The following is a 25,166-nucleotide window of genomic DNA, read 5'->3' on the forward strand; positions in this document are numbered from 1 at the left end:
AGGATTCAGGGAAGAAGAAGATGAATTCAGAAGTCCAATTGCACAGTTAAGCTTGTGGAATGTTGAAACTACATTGGGAGGTAGGTAAAACATTTTGGAACCTAGTATTATAATGAAACACACTACTGCTAACGAAGACTTGAGAAAAAATAACATGTTAAGAAAGTTAGGTTTGAACCAGAAGATATGAAGCTAGTCCTTTTTTAGCAATACTGCAAATGCCTATCTCCCAGATGGATTTTGTAATGTGGCAGAATTTAGCATATTCTTTGTGGGAAAGATTAATCAATTTTGTCCCTTGGCTGAGAAGCAAATGGTTGTTAAAAGTTTCCAAAGTAGTGGTATTTGTGGAAAGGATAGATATTGCATTGTACCTGTTTAATTTCCTGGAGGAAATTTTGTACCTGAGGCAATCTGAGAACAATTTACCCATTGCCGGTACAACATGGACAATCATTCACTTGGTGGTATAATACATTCTAAAAGGCTACAGCTGTGAAGAAACTGACCTTGCTGGCTTAATGAAAATGCTGGGAAAAGAAGATACTTCCAAAATAAAGTCACAAGAGCAAATTCACCAGGCTAGGAATATTGTGGCAAGTAACTCATTTCCTGAGTTAAACAACAAAGAAAATTTACAGCCCAGGAACAGGCCCTTCAGCCCTCCAAGCCTGAGCTGATCCAAATCTACTGTCTAAACCTGTCGCCCACTTCCTAGGCATTTGTATGCCTCTGCTCCCCACCGACTCATGCATCTGTCCAGATGCATCTTAAATGAATCTATCGTGCCTACTCTACCACCTCTGCTGGCAACGCGTTCCAAACGCCCACCACCTTCTGTGTGAAGTACTTACCGCGTGTATCCCCCTTAAATTTTCCACCTCTCACCTTGAAAGCATGACTTTTCATTATTGAATCCTTCACCCTGGAAAAAACTTGTCTCTATCCACCCTGTCTATACCCTTCATGATTTTGTAAACCTCAATCAGGTCCCCCCTCAATCTCCTTTTTTCTAATGAAAATAAACCTAACCACCTCAATCTCTCTTCATAGCTAGCACCTTCCATACCAGGCAACATCCTCGTAAACCTTCTCTGCACCCTCTCCAAAGCGTCTACATCCTTTTGGTAATGTGGCAACTAGAACTGTACACAGTATTCTAAATGCGGCCGAACCAATGTCTTGTAAAATTTTAACATGACTTGCCAGCACTTATACTCAATGCCCCGTCCAATGAAGGAAAGTATTCTATATGCCTTCGTGACCATTCTATCCACCTGTACAGCAATCTTCAGGGTACAATGGACCTGCACTCCCAGATCTCTCTGCCCATCAACTTTTCCCAAGGCTCTTCCAGTCATTGTATAATTTGCTCTAGAATTAGTCTTGCCTAAATGCATCACCTCACATTTGTCTGGATTGAAAGCCATCTGCCACTTTTCTGCCCAACTCTCCAGTCAATCTATATCCTCCTGTATTCTCTGACAGTCCCTTCTCCTTTCTGCTACTCCACCAATCTTTGTGTCATCTGCAAACTTGCTGATCATACCAACAGTGCCCTCTTCCAGATCATTTATGTATATTACAAACAACAGTGGCCCCAATACTGACTCCTGTGGAACATGACTGGTCACTTCTCTCCATTTTGAGAAACTTCCTTCAACTACTACTCTCTGTCTCCTGTCTCTCAACCAGTTCTTTATCCACCTAGCTAGAACACCTTGCACACCATGTGCCTTCACTTTCTCCATTAGCCTACAATGGGGAACCTTATCAAATGCCTTACTAAAGTCCATGTATATGACATCAACACCTTTCCTTCATCTAACAACTTGGTCTCTTCCTCGAAGAATTCTATTAAATTGGTAAGCACGACCTCTCTCGCACAAAACCATGTTGCCTATCACTGATAAGCTCATTCTTTTCTAAATATAAATAGACCTTATCTCTCAGTACCCTGTCCAGCAACTTCACCACCACCGACATCAGGCTCACTGGTCTGTAGTTACCCAGAATATCCCTACTTCCCTTTTTGTATAGGGGCACAACATGAGCAACCTTACTGTCCTCCGGCACTTCACCTGTATTTAAGGATGCCACAAATATATCTGTCAGAGCCCCAGATATTTCCTCTCTTGCCTCCCTCAGCAACCTGCGATAGATCCCATCTGGTCCTGGAGATTTGTCCACCGTAATAACCTCTAGCATACCCAACACATCTTCCCTACTTATGTCAACGTGATCCAGACTAATCAAACTTCTGTCTCTAATCTCAAGATTCATCATGTTCCTCTCCTCAGTGAACACTGATGCAAAGTAATTATTCAGAATCTCACCCATTCTCTCAGATTCGGCACACAGCCTTCCTTCATTATCTTTTAGTGGACCAATTCTTTCTCTAGTTACCCGCTTGCGTCTTATATAAGAATAAAATGCTTTGGGAATTTCCTTAATTCTGCTTGCTGAAGCTATTTCATGACCCCTTTTAGCCTGCTTGATTCCTTGTTTAAGACTTGTCCTACTCTTCCGATATTCCTCCAGGGCCGTTCTGTTCTTAGCTGCCTAGACCTTATGAATGCTTCCTTTTTCCTCTTGGCTAGTCCTACAATTTTTCCTGTCATCCACAGTTCACGACTCTTGCCCTTCCTATCCTTTGCCTTCAACGGGTCCTGCACTACCATTAACCCATCTTTGAAAGCCTCCCTCATCTCAAATGTGGACTTCCCTTCAAATAGTTGTGTCCAATCCACATTTCCGAGCTCCTTCCCGATTTTGATACAATTGGCCTTGGCCCAGTTTAGTACTCTTCCCTTAGGACCACTGTCTTCTTTATCTACCAGTATTCTAAAACTTACAAAATTGTGGTCACTGTTCCCAAAGTTTGTTCACCATCTACAAGGCACAAGTCAGGAGTATAATGGAATACTCTCCACTGGCCTGGATGAGTGAAGCCCTAGTTACACTCAAGAAGCTTGACATCATCCCAAGACAAAGCAGCCCACTCGATTAGCACTCCATCCACAAGCACCCACTCCCTCTGCCACCAACACTCAGTAGCAGCAGTGTATATTATCTACAAGATTGACTTCAGAAATTCACCAAAGATCCTCAGGCAGCATCTTCCAAACCCACTAGGAGTAAGTGAGGACTGCAGATGCCGGAGATCAGACTCAAGAAATGTGGCGCTGGAAAAGCACAGCCAGTCAGGGAGCATTCAAGGAGCAGGAGAATCGACATTTCGAGCATAAGATCTTCATCAGGAATGGGGTTGGGGGGGGGGGGGGGGGCACTCAAGGAGCCGAGACATAAATAGGAGGGAGATGGATCTAGGGATAAGTTAGCTAGGAATTCGATAGGTAGATGAAGGTGGTGGTGATGGTGATAAATCAGAGTAAAGGGTGGAACAGATTGGTGGGAAGGAAGATGGATGGTTTGGACAGTTCAAGAGGGCAGTGCTGAGTTGGAGGGTTGGATCTGGGATACGGTGGGGGGAGGGGAGATGAGGAAACTGATGAAATCGACATTGATCCAGTGTGGTTGGAGGGTCCCAAGGCAGAAGATAAGCTGTTCTTTCTCCAAGCATCGGGTAGCTAGGACTTGGCAGTGGAGGAGGCCCAGGATTTGCATGTCCTTGGCGGAGTGGGAGGGGGAGTTGAAGTGTTTGGCCACAGAGTGGTGGGGTTGTTTGGTGAATGTGTCATAAAGATGTTCTCTGAAACATTCCGCAAGTTCCACAAGTCCTAGCCACTCGACACCTAGAGAAAGAACACCTCATTGGCCGTCTTGGGAGCCTCCAACCACACAGGATCAATGTCAATTTCACCAGTTTTCTCATTTCCCCTTCCCCCAACTTATCCCAGAACCAAACTTCCAATTCAGCACTCATTTTTTGGTCTATCCTACCTGTCCATCTTCCTTCCCACCTATCCACTCCACCCTCCACTCCAATCTACCACCATCACCCTCCACCTTCATCTACCAATTGCATTCCTAGCTACCTTCCCCCTACTTCGCTTTATCTCTCAGTCCTTTTGCTCCCTACCCCACCCCCCCCACCCCCCACACCCCACACCCCTGACATTCCAGGTGAAAACCTTATGCTTTAAACGTCAACCTTCCTGCTCCTCGGATGCTGCCTGACCGACTGTCCTTTTCCAGTGCCACAATTTTTGACACCTTCCAAACCAAGGACCATTTCCATCTAGAAAGACATGGGAACAATGCCACCTTCAAGGTCTCCTCTAAGACAGACACCATCTTGACTTGAGATAGATCACCGTTTCTTGACTGTCAATGGGTCAAAATCTTGAAATTCCCTCTCAAAGGGCATTGTAGGTTCACCCACAGCAACAGTGGTTCAAAAAGCTGGGTCACCATCACGTTCTCAAGTGAAACCATGGACGGGCAATAAGTGCTGGCCCAGCCAGCGATGCCCACATCCCACAAATGTATGAATAAAAACAGGTGATCAGATTATTTCATTTTTAAAGATGTCACTTTCTCAAAGAAATGATTGGACAAACTTGAAGAAAGACACTTGTTAGTATGAGCAGTCATAAGAAAATAAAGGGCCAAAAGTTGTTGTTTTGTTTTTTTTTAAACTTTATCATTTTTATCCAAAAACAAAAGGGTGAATGCAGAAGGCTGTATGTAAGAAGTGAAATAGAATGTGAAAACTTTTTTCATTTTTCATTGCTTTCTGTTCAGCAATTATCTGTATGCCATTTAAAAGTTTTGTTTAAAGAAAACAGCAGAATCTGGATCTGTCTAACAAGAGTTAAAGTCCTAAGTCGACTTAATTGATTAATGAACTGACTGAGTAAACATAAATGAAGGACAAAGCATTTTATGGTACAGTGGTAGTGTTCCTACCTATGAGCTAGGAGCCCAGGTTCAAGTAGTACTTGCCCCAAAGGGGTGTAGGAATATCTCTGTACAGTTGACTCCAAATAAAGTTTGTAGAGGAAGTACACTTGGTACCAACTATGAGATAAGTTGAGTGATTGTGTAGGAAATAACTTATAACTCTCAAGCAAAAGTGAGGCCTTAAAATGCCGCGATAGTGTCCCTACCTTGAGCCCAGACGCCTGCTGTGTTCAAGTCCTACTTGCACAAGAAATATGCCATAACATCTACAAACAGGTTGATTAAAAATAACCATAAAAAAAACAATGCCTTTTCTTTCCACAAATGCGCTTAAATCTGAATTATCAGCCTATTGACATTTGCTACCTATACTCATGACTAATGAGTAGTCATACATTGTTGCCTGTGTCCATTAATTTGAACTTCAGTCTCAGATAGCATTCTCAAGATGCAGGGAGGAAAAGGGAGAATAAAACCAGAGCCAAGATTGTGGATGATTTTAGCAATATTAAAAATACTTTTTAAAAACTATTTAGCAATGTTAAATCTGACAAGTTAAAAGCATCAGAGGTGAGACAAAATGAATTATTAACTGTTTGAATATTAAATATTCTTTCACTGTTATAAGGAACTGCAAAATTTAATTAATGTACATGTATTATAAATGGAGTTTCAGCCTTAGTTTTAGAGATAGTTAAAATGGTACTTGCAAAGCCTAATTCAATTATTGTCATGATAATCTCCCTGGACTACTGGCAAGCTATATATGTCAATCAATTTACTAATAAGAAATAATTAGATATGCATTTCTACACGAACGTGGATTGGTTACAGGAAAGGCAGGCAATCCTGTCGGTGCAGTCAAGGGGCTGGGTTTCCATGCTGCTACTAATGAAGAAGAAGAAAAAATAAAGATGAAAGATTTTTCACAAGAACTGATCAGGATGTATGCTTTGCTTTCCACTTCCCCCAGTAATTAGACTAACTACCAACTTGAAACAAGAGACATCAGATCAAAAAGGAGCATTTATGCATTTTTAGTGGGAGATTAGATCAACTAAATGATTACAGTGAGAGGAAAGAAAGATACAATACACGAGGTGATGCAAGCCTACCTGTAAAGATGCCATGAAGGATCATTATATTGCTTGATTTGTGCTAGTCAAACTGGGAGGGAAGTATAGGAATTGGAATGAGAGGTTTTCTATGGTGCAGTGGTACCACCCTTACCTCTGATCAAGAGGCCAGGATTCATGTCCTACCTGCACCAGACATGTTTAATAACATGGCTGAATGGGGCAATCAGAAAATGTATAGGAATGGATAATCTTAAAAGAAACATGAGACAGTTAAAATGCTGACAAATGTGAAATATTGGTTAATGGTTCTCATCACCCAAGAACAGAGAAGGATGTGATTGGAGGTGGTATAGAAGAAAATACAAAGTGATGAAGAACAGAGTCACAATAGGAACCGGGGGAGCATCATCAGTTGGTGCATGCTGGACAGGAGTACAAGAGGGGAAAGACACTCCACTCTGATAATGAAAGTAGTATGTTCGGCAAATTGAACTCTTAAAAATAAAAAATTGCAATTACACAATGTAATTTCATGAAGTGTCAGGGTCTGGTCATTTCAAACAAGCAAAAATGATTATATTCACAGTGAGGTATAGCATCATTTTGAGAAACTCATTTTAAGGAGCAAGATGGAAATGTAATGCACTGACTCATTCAGACAAGTTCTTCTGACAGATAGGATTAACAGAGGTTCTGGCAGATGTGAGCTGTTCCTTTAACATGAGGAAGATCAAAAAGACAAAGAACAAAAGAGTTATGTGTGTTTTGTTTTAAACCAGATGCATTAAAATAGTGCTAGAACCATTATACAGCCCTGGAGGGAAAGGCCTGAATTCTACATCGACTTAAAATTGAAGGTTGGTGAATCTTCAGGAAGATCATATATCGTAAGAGTAGTTATTTCACATCCAAGATGACAGTCAATAGATTGAGCTGTGCTCTTGTAATTTGCACGTTGGGAGGAGGAATTAAGGGCTGTATGACTCAATAACTCTAAGCTCCAACAATCAATAATGAGTTAGTGGCCAAATAGTTTGTTTTTGTAATGTTAATTGAGAGTAAATATTCACCAAAACACTGGGATAGCTCCCTGCTCTTCTTCAAAATAGGGGATTTAACATTCTCCTGAGGGGTTGCTGGGCTTCCCAATGACTTCTCATCTGAAATCAGCACCTCTGATAGTACAGCCTTCCCTCATTACATTACTGGAGCGACAGCCTTCATTTTGTGCTCAAGTCCTGCTCTGGCACTCGAACCCACAACCTTCTGACGCACAGCCAAGAAATCACTGAACTACAGCTAATCCAATGGCAAAGTTTGCCAGTGAAATAACGTAGACGGGTTCACCAATTCAGGGTTTGAACCCACAATTGTCTAGGCAGAAACGATCTGACTGAACAGTAAGAAAGTTAATAACTAATCTGAATTCTACTTCTCAAGCAAGAAAGGAACTGATGCAAATGTTAGTTGCATTTCATAATTATAAACACACTGTATTATGTTAAACATTTAATTAAATGCATATTTTAAGTGCCTCAAGGGATACATTTGCCAATAAATAGTTGCGTTCACTGGAAGAATGAATACCATAAGTTAAATATGAATTTGATAATTGCTTATTTCAGGTTATGTTTCAAATTAATGAAATTGTGAACATCCAGGTGGGCTCAGAATGAGATTTCTTTGACAGCAAGTGAAAAGCCCAGAGATACGGTTTGTTCCAGTCCATGAACTGGGTGTGCCCTGGAGTACACAGTGCCGTTGCTGCAGCTTTACAATGCTGAGTGCATAATGTCCTAGCTACAGCCTAGTGTGCATCATAAAAGTGCAGAAGCATCCTGTAAATGGATCAGAGATGTGCCATGAGGGTTCTTAGAAGCTTACACAAATCAGTTATCAGTGAATGTGAATGGGGAATACATGTGGCCAATGCCAATGGAGCATTCCTTGAGATACTGATGTCCAACAAGGAGATTCTTCAGTGCAAGTGGTGAGTTGAGGTCACCAGGGACCCATTCTGATTTCCATGTTGAATTTTCGAGGCACCTTGCTTGCTGCCGAGTGAGAAACTCACCAAATTGCTTGTTCAAAACATTAGACTGGCGCACAATGATCCCAACGCTGAGATAGGTCCTTCCGGTTTTCTCACACAATTCTGCCACAAAGTTTGATGTAGCCCATTCACTCAGACCATTTTATAATTGTACCATTGGCCCTGAGAACACACCCTTTAAAAATGGCCATCTGCACACTACATTTCCAGTCCAGGTCGATGGGTTGGATGGAGAATTGGGTCTGGCAACCCAGGAAGGACTAAAGACACTGTCAATTCCCCAGGCAGGCTGAGCAGAAAGCTCTACCAGAGGGCTCCAACACAGTGTCCAAAAATTAAAATAAAATAATAAAATAGAAAACAGTCCTCCCCCTCACAGCCTTTTCAGCGCTGCTCACTCCATGCACTCCCTATGCTCAATCCACATCAACCTTCTACCCATCCAATATGGTCCCTTTTGCTCCCATGCTAATTTAGTGCTTACGCCCATCCACCACTCTTTCTTCCTTTACTGACCATGCCAAACCGCACAGCATCCAAAGGTAACCATATATTCAGAAAAAAAAGAGGTTTCATTACTTAAAGTCTTGTACTGCAGCCTAAAAAAAAATCTCATTCTTAAAAACACATTTTGTCAGGACTTGATTCTTCTTAACAGGCCTTCACATATCTTGCCATTTCTTGACAATTTGTGATAGGTCTTGATTGTTTTTAACAGGATTTTACAGGTCAATACTCTCAACATTTCTTAACAGGAATTGACATTTAAGGACTGGCCTTGGCATTTGGTCTGACAGGTCTCAATCTTTTGTACCTTTTATGCACAATATTCACCACAGTTAATAATTTCAAAGTGTTTCAAACCTCTTGCCCAAAGGAGACCTCATCCTCCCAAAATATACTAGTCACCCAGATGCTATATACTCAGGTGTTATGAGACCTTATCCACAGTGTACCTCAGTTTTCCAAAGGGACATGCTGATTATCCAAAAAAATACATTGAGAGCACATCTGCTCATATTGGGTCTAATCTCCACATCATAGATACCAGGAACTCCAAAATCCAATTTTGAGTGAAGGGAACTCAGTATTAAAATGTCCAGCTGCCTCCATAAAACAGTGTGAGTGCAAAATAGAGACCACCCCCAATCCTGTCCCCATGAAAATGTGAAATGCCAGTTCCTGAGCTGGTCATAGGATGTCTGATTTCTTCCACAATTTTCACCATGGCAAAGAGGCACTCTATGGCAAAAATCTATGCTTTATCTCCCAGTACTTAAAGGAATTTAAGTGGGGCAACAAAAAAAACCCAAAGGAACAAAAATATCTACCTCACAAGATGGAATCCTCTACATTGCAAAGGCTGAATGCATATTGACTTATTTTGTAAGCATGATCCTGAGCTTATGCTGGCCTCTCATTTTAATTATCCACCTTGCTATCATGCTGACATCCCTGCAGTGGCCTACTGCACTATTTCAGTGAAGCTCAATGGAAGCTTCAGGAACAATATCTCATCTTTCACAGACATACTTTACAGCCTTCTAAACTCACTTTTAAGTTCAACAATTTTAGATCATTTTCTGTGTCCTTTCATTTTGTTTTTCAATTTTTTCATAAAGATCCTATTCTGTTCCTATTTATTTGTTTTTCTAGTATTACCAGTATTAGTTTTTCCACCTGATATTTTCTTCAATTTAGTTTGTGTCTTTCTGACTATCCTATACACCCTCTCATCTAGAATCCTGTCTCCAGCACAATTCAGGTGGAAGCCATCCTTACAATACATTTGTTCATGTTCCAAGAGTAATATTAATGTCCTATAAAATGGAATACCTCTTTCACAAACTACTCATTCTGCTATACGTTTAACTCCTGAATTAAGACCATAAGACCATAAGATCATAAGACATAGGAGTGGAAGTAAGGCCATTCGGCCCATCGAGTCCACTCTGTCATTCAATCATGAATGATGGGCATTTAAACTCCACTTACCCGCATTCTCCCCATAGCCCTTAATTCCTCAAGACAACAAGAATCTATCAATCTCTGCCTTGAAGACATTTAGCGTCCCGGCCTCCACTGCACTCTGCGGCAATGAATTCCACAGGCCCACCACTCTCTGGCTGAAGAAGTGTCTCCGCATTTCTGTTCTGAATTGACCCCCTCTAATTTTAAGGCTGTGTCCACGGGTCCTAATCTCCTCACCTAACGGAAACAATTTCCTAGCGTCCACCCTTTCTAAGCCACGTATTATCTTGTACGTCTCTATCAAGTCTCCCCTTAATCTTCTAAACTCCAATGAATACAATCCCAGGATCCTCAGCTGTTCCTCATATGTTAGACCAACCATTCCAGGGATCATCCGTGTGAATCTCCGCTGGACACGTTCCAGTGCCAGTATGTCCTTCCTGAGGTGTGGGGACCAAAACTGGACACAGTACTCCCATAGGGACCTAACCAGAGCTTTATAAAGTCTCAGTAGCACAACAGTGCTTTTATATTCCAACCCTCTTAAGATAAGTGACAACATTGCATTCGCTTTCTTAATCACGGACTCAACCTGCATGTTGACCTTTAGAGAATCCTCGACTAGCACTCCCAGATCCTTTTGTACTTTGGCTTTACGAATTTTCTCACCGTTTAGAAAGTAGTCTATGCTTTTATTCTTTTTGCCAAAGTGCAAGACCTCGCATTTGTTCACGTTGAATTCCATCAGCCATTTCCTGGACCACTCTCCCAAACTGTCTAGATCCTTCTGTAGCCTCCCCACTTCCTCAGTACTACTTGCCAGTCCACCTAACTTCGTATCATCTGCAAACCTCGATAGAATGCCCCCAGTCCCTTCATCCAGATCATTAATATATAATGCGAACAGCTGTGGCCCCAACACTGAACCCTGCGGGACACCGCTCATCACCGGCTGCCATTCCGAAAAAGAACCTTTTATCCAAACTCTCTGCCTTCTGTCAGACAGCCAATCCTCAATCCATCCCAGTAGCTCACCTCAAACACCATGGGCCCTCACCTTGCTCAGCAGCCCTCCCGTGTGGCACCTTATCAAAGGCCTTTTGGAAGTCTAGATAGACCACATCCACTGGGTTTCCCTGGTCTAACCTACTTGTCACCTCTTCAAAGAATTCCAACAGGTTTGTCAGGTATGACCTCCCCTTACTAAATCCATGTTGACTTGTTCTAATCAGACTCTGCTCTTCTAAGAATTTAGAAACCTCATCCTTAATGATGGATTCTAGAATTTTACCAACAACCGAAGTTAGGCTAATTGGCCTATAATTTTCCATCTTTTGTCTTGATCCTTTCTTGAACAAGGGGGTTACAACAACAATCTTCCAATCATCCGGGACTTTCCCTGACTCCAGTGACTCTTGAAAGATCTCAACCAACGTCTCCGCTATTTCCTCAGCCACCTCTCTCAGAACTCTAGGATGTATCCCATCGGGGCCAGGAGATTTATCAATTTTAAGACTTCTTAGCTTTTCTAGCACTATCTCTTTTGTAATGGCAACCATACTCAACTCAGCCCCCTGACTTATTTCTACATCTGCTGGCTCAAATGATAACCTGGTGATTATAACTGTTGAGATCCTGTTCTTTTAGATTAGATTACTTACAGTGTGGAAACAGGCCCTCCAGCCCAACAAGTCCACACCGCCCCGCCGAAGCGTAACCCACCCATACCCCTACATCTACATCTACATCTACCCCTTACCTATCACTACGGGCAATTTAGCATGGCCAATTCACCTAACCTGCACATCTTTGGACTGTGGGAGGAAACCGGAGCACCCGGAGGAAACCCACGCAGACACGGGGAGAACATGCAAACTCCACACAGTCAGTCGCCTGAGGCGGGAATTGAACCCGGGTCTCCGGCGCTGCGAGGCAGCAGTGCTAACCACTGTGCCACCGTGCCGCCCACAAATTTAATTTTGCTCCCAGTTTTTACACTCTCAAATAGACTTCACAGCTGCTCTTTCTCATGTTGTTGGCTCAGAGTTGAATCACAGTCATTGGATCCTACATGACCCTCTCACTCCAAAGTGAAATGTCTTTAGTATCAGTTTGAACCAGGCAGAAGATCCAGATGGGGTTGAAGGCAGGGCTGAAAATAAAAATGAAGATTAGGTTACCAGGTCAGACTTCACTGTGCATTTCCACCTCTGGGCAATTGGTCTGGAGGCTGTGGCTACCCACTGGTAGCAGTTAGTGACCACTTAGGGCAAGTACATGCCCAATGGGATAGACAGTGAAGATCTGCCAGGATTATGTGGCAGGGCAAAAGTGAGGACTGTAGATGCTGGAGATCAGAGTCTAGATTAGAGTGGTGCTGGAAAAGCCCAGCAGATCAAGCAGTATCTGAGGAGCAGGAAAATTAATCAAGAAGGGCTATTCCTGATTAAGGGCTTTTGCCCAAAACATCGATTTTCCTACTCCTCGGATGCTGCCTGACCTGCTGTGCTTTTCCAGCACCACTCTAATCTAGGCCAGGATTATGTGGCATCCAAGTGCACACTCACTGCATGCAGATATTGAAGCACAGAAAGGTGAAGGAATAGCTATTAGGTCAATTAAGCCAGTTCTATCAATCAATATAATCATTGTTGAATCTCTGTCTCTAAGCTGGACTGCTGTCTCTCCCCATAACCCTTGTTAACTTCAATCTCTAGAAATCTAAAGCTCATAGACATCAACTCTAATAACTGAGAGTCCAAACCCATGACCTATGGAGGCACAGGAAGAGGCAAGTAAAAAACAGAAGAAGTTAGTGAATCCTGCATCGTCTCAACCCATATCATCTCCTGCAATAAAGACATTGGATATTGCTATGCTAGAGTAAGGTTCCCAAAAGGACAGATTTGAAATAGGATAAACATGACAAAAATCCAAGATGGCTCAGTGATGATCACAGAAGTGTGAGGTTAGAAAGATTGAATAGCTTCTTTCTATCAAAACAAGAAACTTTTATGGTACCAGACACATTTAAATTAAAATAGACAGAGAGAATGTCTACAAGTGAAAACAGTCTCAAATTTTGGATTATAAATATATGATAGTTACTGATAAATCCAATAATGAAATCATGAGAAACTCTGCATGACAAATGGTGAGAATGTAGAACTTGTTAAACATAAAACACGAAAATAATCCACAAATAACAGAGAATCAAGGAACAAATCAGTGTGAAGAACCAAATATTGGTACACAGTTAACGGGACTAAAAGCCACCAAACTCACTGTACATCACGGATAAAAGAGAGTGAGGACAAAGATAATAGCTGTAGCTCAAAATTCTCGAGATTCTGAAGTCATTCCTGTGGAATGAAAAGTTGGAAACATAACCCAGCATTCAAGAAAGGAGGGAGACAGAGGAAAGAGAATGACAAGCTCATTAGCTTCACATTAGTCTTTTGAAATATGTTGGAATCTATTGTGAGATAGTGGCAAGACATTTAGAAAATCACAATATGATTGGGCAGAGTGAACAATGCTTTATGAAAGGAAAATCATGTTTGACATAATTATCAATGTTTTTGATGAACTAATTAACAAAGTAGGGAAAGGGAACCAGTGGATCTAGCTTGGATTTCAAAAGACATTCAATATCACACAAAAGGTTGTTATGCAAGATAAGGTTCCACGACGTTGTGCATAATATAACTGACAAGGATAGAGGACTGGTTAAAGGACAGAAAACAGTGTGGGAATAAATGGGTCATTTCAGACTGGCAGGCTGTAACTAGCTGGATTTTGCAAGGTTCAGGTTGAGACTTGGTTATTTACAACTTACATGAATGACTTCAATAAAGGGGCCAGTTGTAATTGTCCAAGTTTGCTGACGGTATAGAGCTAGGTCAGAAGATTAGCTTTGAGAACAACACAAAAATCTGCCTCAGAATATAGGTGGGTTAAATCAGTGTGCAAGAAGGTGGCAAATGGAATATGATGTGGGAAGCACATCATACTCACTTAGAAGAACAGGATGCGTCAAATCTAGATTCCAGTCAATAGCAATGCCAATATGTAAAACACTGAGACACAATGACTATTGCCTTACCTTTTCACACTAGATATTTGTTGGATGGGGTGATGGGAAGGAGTCTTACCTGGGGCAGTAAAGTAGTAGACTGGAGGAGGCTGTGGTGTAATGGAAGGGAGTTCAGTCCCTTCAGAAGTGAATCAGGCCTGGAGACACAGGAGGAGATGTGCTGGGGCAGCAATGTCATGTTGGTGAGGTGGGGAGGTGGGGCATTAGTCATCTGGTGGAGCTATTGGGAGGCTGCTGTCAGGTACAGAAGCAGCATCAGTGTCAGTTCAGATCCAGCAACATTGGATGCGGGGGGAACATCTGTAATCGGGTTGTCAGACATGAAGAGTGGTTGAGGAGGTCAGTGCTGCATTGGAGGTTCAGTTAAATGGTTCAGCAAGAATTAGAGTAAGCTCTTAATCCACTAACCTTTATTTTAACTGAGTAGCGATACTCTGAAACCTCCAACTTTAAAAGGCCTTTTTTTCCAGAAAGTTCCAAATGGAGGCACTTGTAATCAGAATTTACAGTTTCCCGGGACATTGCCTTAGATTCAGCTGCATCAGGATTGTGGCAGAATCCTGACATTCAGCTCTCGTCTGTGCTGCTGTGATGACTATCTGACATTGCAATATCTGGACCGTATCTAGTTTTCAATGTGATTCTGCATTCAAATGACAGTTGCTGAATCATCCTGTGCGCTACGGATTACACTAACAACCAATTTACGATTATCAGTTGGGATCACGCTGTCACTCATTTATCTTTGCTAGAAGCTAAATATATATTCATATGGTGAGACCTGACCTCTGCAGGAAAAAGGAACATATCCAGACATCGGGGCCATTTTGAATTAAACAAAAGCACAGGCTCAATGGCTCCCTGGTATATTCTTTATGGCATGCCATTAACCAATTAAAATTGACTTCAAACCAATGGTCTTTTCCCATGCAGTATAAGTTGTTGCTGCATTTGAATGGACACTGCACAACAATCAACAGACAGTCGGGGAAAACTTCAGCGGTCCAGGACATTTGACCTCGGACCTTCAGGTGACCATCCTCCAAGGCAGACTTTGGCACAGGCAACAATGCAAAGTGGCTGAGCAGAGGCTGATATCCAAGTTCGGTACCCATGGGGATGGCCTCAACTGGCACCTTGGGTTCACGTCACACTACAGGTGACCCCCACCCACCCACCCCCCCCACACACACACACACACAGACCCTTTCTCATACACAAGCTCTGTCTCATATGCTCATACATTCACGCACCCTCTCACAGACGTATACCTCTTTACATTCACAATCTCACACATACACACACTCTCTCACAGACACTTATACACCCCTTACCCACACCCACCCACATGTGTGCGTGCGTGCACATACACAAACACACACATATTTGTGGGGGAAATTTGTACTTGCAGAATTACATTTTATTTTGCTCAAAAACTGCATGAATCCATTTAAGATTCTGCAATTCCCTTTTCTTAGACTAGAATCAGTCTGAACAGACAGCCTCACACAGGGCACCTCACAATTTCAATGCATTATCTGGGCCAACACGGCACCTATTGTTAAAGTTCACTTGAGAATGTAACTTAAATAAAGTTCTGGAATTTGCATATGAAAGAACTGAAACAAACATGCGCATTCTAAAAGATGGGAGACTTAACAAGCAATTCAGATCTTTTTCAATATATAATTTCAGTTACATCACACTATAAACTTTTGCTATAAATTCGATGTCCTACGATGTTATACACCGCAAACATGGTGCTCCGAAAGGAAGTGCTTCTAAATAAACCTGTTGGACTATAACCTGGTGTTATGTGATTTTTAACTTAAGTAGAAACAAGGTAAAAACAATGACTGCAGATGCTGAAAATCAAATACTGGATTAGTGGTGCTGGAAGAGCACAGCAGTTCAGGCAGCATCCAACGAGCAGCAAAATCAACGTTTCGGGCAAAAGCCCTTCATCAGGAATGTTCCTGATGAAGGGCTTTTGCCCGAAACGTTGATTTCGCTGCTCGTTGGATGCTGCCTGAACTGCTGTGCTCTTCCAGCACCACTAATCCAGTATTAAGTAGAAACAAGTCTATCCAATACTTCAATTTATCAATTTTGAACTTTTCTAGTGACACAGATTCCTCCTTTGTTGCTGTAGCCTTCCTGAAGAAGGTGTAAAGTATTAATTAATACCACAGCCATGATCTCTGCCTTTTGTATTCATTCACAGGATGGGGGCATTGATGGCTGGGACAGCATTTATTTCCCATCCCAAATGGCCCTTGAGCTGCCTTCTTACAGTGCTTCAGTTTGTCACAATGCCAAGAGGGAGGAAGTTCTAGGATTTTGACTCAGTGACAATGAAGTTTTAAGTCAGAACGGTGAACGGTTGGTAGGGGAACTTGCAGGTGGAGACGTTCCCAAGTATCTGTCCTTCCAGATGGTAGAGGCTCCAGGTTTGGAAGTCGCTGTCTTAGGATCAATGATTAATTTCTGAAGTGCATGTCATTGATGGTATGCACTGCTGTTACTAAGTATCAGAAGTGGAGGAGTAAATGTTTGTAATGTATACCAATTAAGTGACACAAATTTTACACTTCACTTATCAACCCAAGCTTGAATATCATCCAGATTTTGCTGCATTTGAGCATTAACTGTTTTTGTATCTGTTTTAGTGATGCGAATGTTACTAAACATTGTGCAATCTTGAGCAAACATTCACGCTTCTGACATTATGATGGAGAAGATGTCAATGATGACGCAGCTGAAGATGTTTGGGCCGAGGATATTATCTCAACAAACTCCTGCAGTGATACTCATCAACTGAGGTGACTGATCTCCACAACCACAACCACCTTACTTTATACTAGCTATGACAACAACCAGTAGAGCTTTCTCCCTTTGATTCCCATTGACTCCAGCTTTTCTCGGGCTTCTTAATGTCATACTCCATCAAATGTGGTCGAGATGTCGGGCAGTCCACTCTCACCTCACTTCTGGAAGTCAGTTTTTGTGTTCATGTTTGAAATATCATGTGGTCGGGATTTGCATAGTTCTGATGAAACCCAAACTGAGTGTCACAGAGCAATTTATTGTGAAGCAAGTGATGCTTGATAACACTGTTGATGAAAACGTCCACCACTTTACTGATGATCGAATGTAGACTGATGGTAATTGCCATGGTCGGATTTTTTTCTGATGTGTGTGTGCATTTGGTTCATTGCATTTCCAACTGCAATATTCAGGACTCCTGAATCTCTGCCAATATTTGCCACCTATCACCGCCCTAGCCCAACCCATGAAAACTCTCAATAATGTGCACCCCATACTATTCACCTTTCTGCTCCTCCTTCCAAAACTAATTATTCTTCATAACTCCAACAATGCTCAATCCAGCCCAACAATGCTTTCCATTATTGCTGATTCCCAAACATGCTCATCCTTTAACACTCATGCTACTGTTATGGACTAGGCCAGACCACTCAAAACATTCTTAAGCAGGCAGTCCAGACTATAAATTTGCAATTTATTTCAGTTCAAAAAAACTACTCGGAGTAAGTTGGCTAGATTGACTACCAAGTTTTAAAACAGACAAAAATTTATTCACAAAATTACAGAATGAAACACAAAGGACAGAACAAAGAATATCGACACAGCCCAGTCTATCCAAACTAGACTTAATTATGCTGCTCTGAATATGCACAACAGTCCCAATAAACAAACCCCTTACACACTGTAAAACTGAAACAAAGGCTTTCAGATTGATGTTAGAAGGGCAGAAGGACAGAGAATCTAGAAGCCTGTTTCCATTCAGCTCCACAGCTGAACTGACTCTCGAACTTGACTTTGCTTTCAGAACTGACCACTCCCTTTCATTGTACAGGTTACTTCTAAAACATGACCACTTTGGCCTGAAGTCTCATCTGGTTACATATACACAAATGGCCTCTTAAAATCCTTTCTCATCTCTATATCAAACGAGTCACTTGGAGCCGGGAGTTGTTTATGACCCCTCTGAAAAAACCAAGGACACGTTATCCTTGAGAAAAAACCTGGTTAGTCGTCTAAAAAACACACATACACTAAACTAACTATGCACATGCAAACATGCACAAACATGCACAACCACATGCAAATTCAGGCCGTGGCACATCCGCCACCAAACACCTCCGTATCTCATTCGAGTCTTGATAACGCATCATCAATCACATTTTCGCGACCTGCCACATGCACAATTGTCAAATTGAATGGCTGCAACAAGCTCATCTAAACAATCTGGCATTTTTGTCCTTGAATTTCTCCATTAATGTCAATGGGTTATATGATTGTCTCAGATGCACTGCTGGTAATGTAGACACCGAAATGTTGTAATGCCAACACCAACCTCAAAGTCTCTTTCTCCACTGTCGAGTATTTCTATTGATGAACGTTCAACTTTCTGGAAAAATATTTAGTGGGTCTTTCTAGTCCCTCGCCATCCTCTTGCCAGTGCACTGCATCAACACCCACATCACTGGCATTGACAGCCACCTTGAAAAGCTTCATTTAATCTGGTGTGGCTAATGGTGGGGTAATAGTTAACACGGTTTTTAGGCTATCAAATACTTTTTCACAGTCCTCTGTCCACTAAAACTTCTTGCCCTTTTTTAACAATTCGGTGAGTGGAGTAGCCATACTGCTAAAATTCGGCACAAAGTTTTGGTAAAATCCACTCAATTGCAAGAAACGTAGTTCTTGCTCATATCATCGACAGTGTGGGAAATTCCCCAGTTACTTTTGTTTTTTTATCCCAAGAAGCCATTTGTCTGTGTCCAATAACATTGTTCAGGAAGGTGACTTGGACTTTGGCAAAATCTCTTTTAGCTAGGTTAACCATCAAGCCTGCCTTCTGAAGTCGATCGAACAAGTCCAATAAATGCCGTACATGTCCATGAGTAACTAAAACTCACCAGGTCAGTAATGAAAACAACACAGTTGGGTAATCCAGGGATGATCTTATTAGTCAGTCTCTGAAATGTGGCCGGAGCATTCTCATACCAAATAGCATGACTTTCATCCGATGTAGGTAAGGCTCACCTGCACATCCACCAATATCATTTATTGTATCCGTTGCTCCCGATGTGGTCTCCTCTACATTGGGAAGACTGGGCGCCTCCTAGCAGAGCGCTTTAGGGAACATCTCCGAGACACCCGCACCAATCAACCAAACCGCCCCGTGGCCCAACATTTCAACTCCCCCTCCCACTCTGCCGAGGACATGGAGGTCCTGGGCCTCCTTCACCACCACTCCCTCACCACCAGACGCCTGGAGGAAGAACGCCTCATCTTCCGCCTCGGAACACTTCAACCCCAGGGCATCAATGTGGACTTCAACAGCTTCCTCATTTCCCTTTCCCCCACCTCATCCTAGTTTCAAACTTCCAGCTCAGTTACTGTCTCCTTAACTTGTCCGACCTGCCTATCTTCTTTTCCACCTATCCACTCCACCCTCTCCTCCTTGACCTATCACCTTCATCTCCTCCCCCACTCACCCATTGTACTCTATGCTATTCTCTCCCCACCCCCACCCTCCTCTAGCTTATCTCTCCATGCTTCAGGCTCACTGCCTTTATTCCTGATGAAGGGCTTTTGCCCGAAACGTTGATTTCGCTGCTCGTTGGATGCTGCCTGAACTGCTGTGCTCTTCCAGCACCACTAATCCAGTATTTAAACTGATGTAGTCCATCTGGCATTACGAAAGCCAAAATCAACTTTGCTCTTTCTGACAGATGTACTTGCCAATAGCCTCTGAGCAAGTCCAATTTAGAAATGTAAGTTGTTTGTCCCACCTTTTCAACACAGTCCTCCAACCGTGGAATTAGATATGCATCAGTCTTTGTTACTGCGTTGACTTTGCACTAGTCCACACATAACCGTTAGGTACCATCTGGCTTTGACACCATGACTATGGGTGAGTTTCAGTCACTGGAACTCACTTTGATTATGCCATATTGGAGCATGCGCTCTATCTCCTTCTGAACCTGTGCCAACTTTAGAGGGTTATGCCCATGAGGATGTTGCTTAATCGGAACAGCATCTCCTAGATAAAAAGGAATCTTGATTATCCGAATATCAATTCGCTGAATATCGGATGATCCAAAAGAGATCACGAGGTCCCGATAGAAACATTACGTCAAAGAGCTGTTTACAGGTAAAATGATTAATAATGAACTCAGCTTACAGAGATGCTGCCGAGAATAATCCTGGACAGTCCAGGCACCACCTCCAAATGACTGACCTCCCGCCCTCTCTCTCTCTCTCCATATTTTCCCTAATATTCTATACAGGGGTGTACCCTAAATCCCCTTCTCCAGATAATCTCTCCAATATTGGTCCTGTACAGGGCAAAGATGGAACTTCTCAAAAAGTTGCAGTCAAAAGTTGTATGCGTGTGTGTATGTATGTGTGTGTACGAGCGGGCACTGTTTAGAGATTTGCCCCACAAAGGATGGAGGGGTTGGGAGGGTTGGCCTGGCAGCACGGGCGCGGATGCAGACGGGCATTGGACGGTGGGTGGGAGGTGACGGGGTTGGGGGCGGGGTTGAAGCAGATGGGGTTTGGGGGTGCAGGTGGGGGCAGGGATGGATGGGGTTGGGGGGATGGGACAGGGTTGGGGAGTCGGTGGGGTTTGGGGGGGGCGGGGTGGGAGCGGACAGGGTTGTGGGTGGGGTTGGGGGCAGGCGGGGGCTCACGTGCGGTGTGCTGCTGCCTAGTCTCCTGAACGGGGAGCAGACTTCACAGAAAACTCCAAGCCCCAGAAGAAATCAATTAACCGAATGATCAATTATCCAAACGAAATAGTGCCCACTCATCTCATTTAGATAATCAAGGTTCCTCTGTATACATCATGCACAATCACATTGGTATTTCCCAGTTTATTTCCGTGTATCTCCCCATGTGATAGTAATGCCTGTTTCAAATCATTTCAATTTTCTTGTGGAAGATAATTCAATAATTTATCCCAATTTTTGACAACTTCCTCATTGTCCAATTTGATTTGAGAAATGTCCAAATCAGAATCCTCTGACTTTGGTTCTTCTTTCTGCGCTGTAGTCATTAACACCTTCTCCTCTTGCTTTCCTTCCCTATCAAATACCATTTTAGCATATTCACATGACACATTTCTTCCTGTCTGGAGTCCTTATCAAGTAGTACACCTCACTGAATTTCCTCTCGATTTGATAAGATCCGCTAAACCTTACTTTTAAAGGTTCACACGTTACTTAAAGTAACATCAACACCTTATCCCCAATTACAAAATTGCAAATTTGTGATTTCTTATCCACTTCCTGTTTCATTGTGTGCTGTGATACTTTTAAATGCTGTCTAGCCAACTCTCCAGCTCTATTTAGTCATTCTCTAAAATTTGACACATAGTCCAAATGGGTGGTCTCTGAATTCTGACTTATTAATTTCTCCTTAATCAATTTTAACTCTCCTCTTACCTCATGCCCAAAAATTAATTCAAGTGGACTAAATTTGGCCAATTCATTTGATGCATCTCTGATTGCAAAAAGCACAAACGGAACTCGCTTATCCCAGTCATCTGGATACTCCTGACCATAAGTCCTCAACATCATCTTTAGTGTTTGATGCCATCTCTCTAGCGCTCCCTGTGATTCTGGATGATACAGAGTAAATTTGAATGGCTTTATTCTCAATCTATACATAACTGCCTTGAATAATTTGCATGTGAAGTTTGATCCTTGATGTGACTGGATCTCGATTGGTAGTCTATATTTAGTAAAAATTTAAATAATTCTTCTACAACTCTTTTTGCGTGATATTGCATGATGGTACTGCCTCTGGAAATTTCATCTCATACTTATTCCCACTTTTTGTTTGAGGTGGGGGACTTATGCAATCAATCAAGAGTCTTGTGAAAGGTTCCTCAAATGCTGAAATAGGTATTAAAAGTGCAGGTTTTATTATTGCCTAGGGTTTTCTGATTAGCTGACATGTGTGACATGTCTGGCAAAATTCAACTACATCCTTGTGTAATCCAGGCCAGTAAAAATGTCTTTGTTATTTAGCCTGTGTTTTCCTCACCTCTAAATGAACTCCAAGTGGTAGCTCAAATGCCACTTGCAGCACCTCCTTTCTACACATTAATGGCAAAACAATCTGATGAACCTCTGCCCATTTCTGATCTGTTTGAATGTGTGATAGTCTCCGTTTCCTCATTAAGAAATCATTTGTTCAGAAATAACACACAGGAATTCATTCACTCTCCTACTCTGTAATATGCCTTTTCATATCACTGTTGTAAATTCTCATCTTTCCGCTGTAACTTAGCAGAGCTAAAGATACTTGCAAGCTTACTGATTTGTTCCTGCTCTGTCCCACGCATCCAATCAAGAGAAGTCTCTGGTAAATTTATTTCAGCTTCCTTGTCTGTGCCTTTTGATCTCTCCCACTTCAGCTTGTGCCTCTATGTTCTTGTGACCACACAATCTGGGAAGATCCCTGGATAAAAACCCTGCATTTCTTCAGTTGCCTGAGTCTCCACTGGCGTTTCAGCTAGAGTAGTCAGTGCACCAACTGGTGAATCAGCCATATCATTTGCAAGGACAAATTGTATTCCTGGAGCTGAGAGTTTGTCCAGTACTCCTATCACAAATTCTCCATTCTTATCTGGATACTCGAGCCTCACTTTACATAACTGAGCACTTTTTGTCTCACCATGAATTCCTGTTACCAGTAACTTTTCTGGCAATACTCCCTCAAGAGCACATACCTCCTCATCCTTCAGCATCACAGACTGAGGAATCCTGTGTCCCTTAACATTTTAACCTCTTTACCTGCTACTCCTGGCCTATATTAATAAACTTTACCCTTGCATGCATATTCTTTAAGCAGATCTGGCATTTCCTCCTTAACCAACCTCTGATCATCTGTACGCTCTGAGGCAGTTGTCTAACTTCCCTTGTGCTTTTTTTACTAGTCCAACGAAACTTCCAGGCTTGTCCGGTTTTCCTCCATCTGGCTTTCTCTTAGCCCACCTTCACTGTGATTTCATGTGGCCCATTTTATTACAATGAGCTTTTTAACTCATCCCCACTCCCTGCTTTCTGCCAGATAGTCGAGTACCTTGCCTCTCATACCATGGCCCCTTATCTTACTCAGTCGCCTGCTATGTGGCACCTTGTCAAAGGCCTTCTTGAAGTCCAGATCGATAACATCCATTTGTTCTCCTTGGTCAAATCTGTTCATTACTTGCTCAAAGAATTTTAGCAGATTTGTCAGGCATGACCTCCCCTTGATGAAACCATGCTAACTTTGCCCTATTTTACCATACACGTCCAAGTCAAGTTTCAGAAATCTCATCCTTCTCAATGGATTCCAGGATGTTACCCACGACTGAGGTTAGGCTGATTGGTCTGTAATTTTCCAACCTTTGCCTTACTCCCTTTTTAAACAGGGTTGTCACGTTAACGATTTTCCAGTTGTCTGGAAGCCTTCCTAATTTGAGCTCAACTGACTGCATCCATTCCTGATAATGTTCACCTCCCACCAATTTCCAAAAATGTTCATCGGTCCATACCTGATAATCCTCACACCCGCTCATTAAAAATCTTACCGCACCACAAAAATCCAAACCCTTTCTTGTAACATTTACCACACTCACCCCGCTGTCTCACTTACTCCCACCATTCCAATTGTTTAATATTGGTTTGAAAGTGTTAATATAGGAGTGGCAGAAGGCACCACCCACTACATCATTTTGGCTTGTGCAGACATAGCTTAGGATCTCACAAGTACAGAGACCTCACATCTAGTTGTCTTAATAATCTCTGGAACAATGTCTGTCATATCAATGTAACCTGGAACTAGCTACTAACATCTAATACACTATATTGTGTTAATTACAAAAGGCAAAGCCAACTTTGGTGCTTCTCCATGACAATAGATGGAGCAGGCCCTATGGTTTCCTACACCTACAGAGAATGGTGGCAGTAGTCTTCTTCATAAGAAGCAATTCCATAATGTAATGAGCTGGCATGTCACAAAAAAGCACACACTCATAAGCACAACCATTAGAAATAATTAAAGCTGATTTTTTTTTAAAAGCCATAATACTTCAAGCATTAGGACCAAAGGATGAATTAGTGGCATCAGAAAGGTGCAATGTCTCACCACTTCTTCCCTCGTTCGACAACTTTAACATGCCTCTCTCTTCATTCCAGGAAGGCAGGGTCCAGCTGGATGACGAATAAATGGTAGGGCCATACTTTTAATCATGTTTAGTAGTGACCACTGTGGCATTGCCATGACCAGGAGATCTCAGCCAGTGTGAGATCGTATGAGGTGAATTAAGATGCTAGAATCTCAACTGGAGCATAAACAATAGCATTATAGCCAAACGAGCTGATTCTGTGCTGTAACTGCTGCATAATTCCATGTTGCTGGGTGACTTAAAACTTGTTCAGAACCAGATTAGACATGACAATAGGAGCCATGATTATAAACATTTATTCCTCAACTGTTTCTTGTTAATTCAACTTTGGCTAGGCACCACAGAGAATCCCAGAGGAGAGAGAGGAAAAAAATTTGTCATGTGGAATTGGAAGGTGCAGAATAGTTTCACACTTACAGTTTATTTGGGGAATGATAAGTGCAAATGAGGGAATACTTTAATAGAACTAGTCTACATTGCTTTGGGATACACTGTACTGTGGCATCATTGGGAATGGACGAAGTGTTCACGGAAGCACAGATTAGCAGTTTATTGTGAGTCCGTGTGCTGGTTTGACCCCAAATGGAGCCATTTGGTCAATCAGAAGATAGAGAATGAAATTTCGGAATTCAGATCTTCCTTTCATGAATTACCCGAAGGAACTAACAACATGGCATTTTAATGAACATCAATCAAATTGGAGAGGATAAAATAGGAAACAACTTCTGTTCCATAGCAACCAACAGTAATGAAATTTGAACAACATATTAATTAGGGACCACATAGAAGCTATCAGATCAATGTCCACAGTAATAAAATATGAATATAACAAATAAAACAGAAGCAATCAGTAAATGCTTCAGGCACTGCATGAAGAAAAGGCACATGATG

The 25,166-nt window shown here is 42.1% G+C and overlaps 1 protein-coding gene across 2 annotated transcripts in view; it reads right to left on the reverse strand.

Moving 5' to 3' along the window:
- LOC140491855 (protocadherin-10-like) overlaps positions 1 to 25,166 on the reverse strand; it is a 248,386-nt gene that overhangs the window by 150,757 nt on the left and 72,463 nt on the right. The gene's annotated exons all lie outside the window — the stretch shown is intronic.

The sequence above is a fragment of the Chiloscyllium punctatum genome, chromosome 20 (assembly GCF_047496795.1).
Source record: "Chiloscyllium punctatum isolate Juve2018m chromosome 20, sChiPun1.3, whole genome shotgun sequence".
Lineage (NCBI taxonomy): Eukaryota > Metazoa > Chordata > Chondrichthyes > Orectolobiformes > Hemiscylliidae > Chiloscyllium > Chiloscyllium punctatum.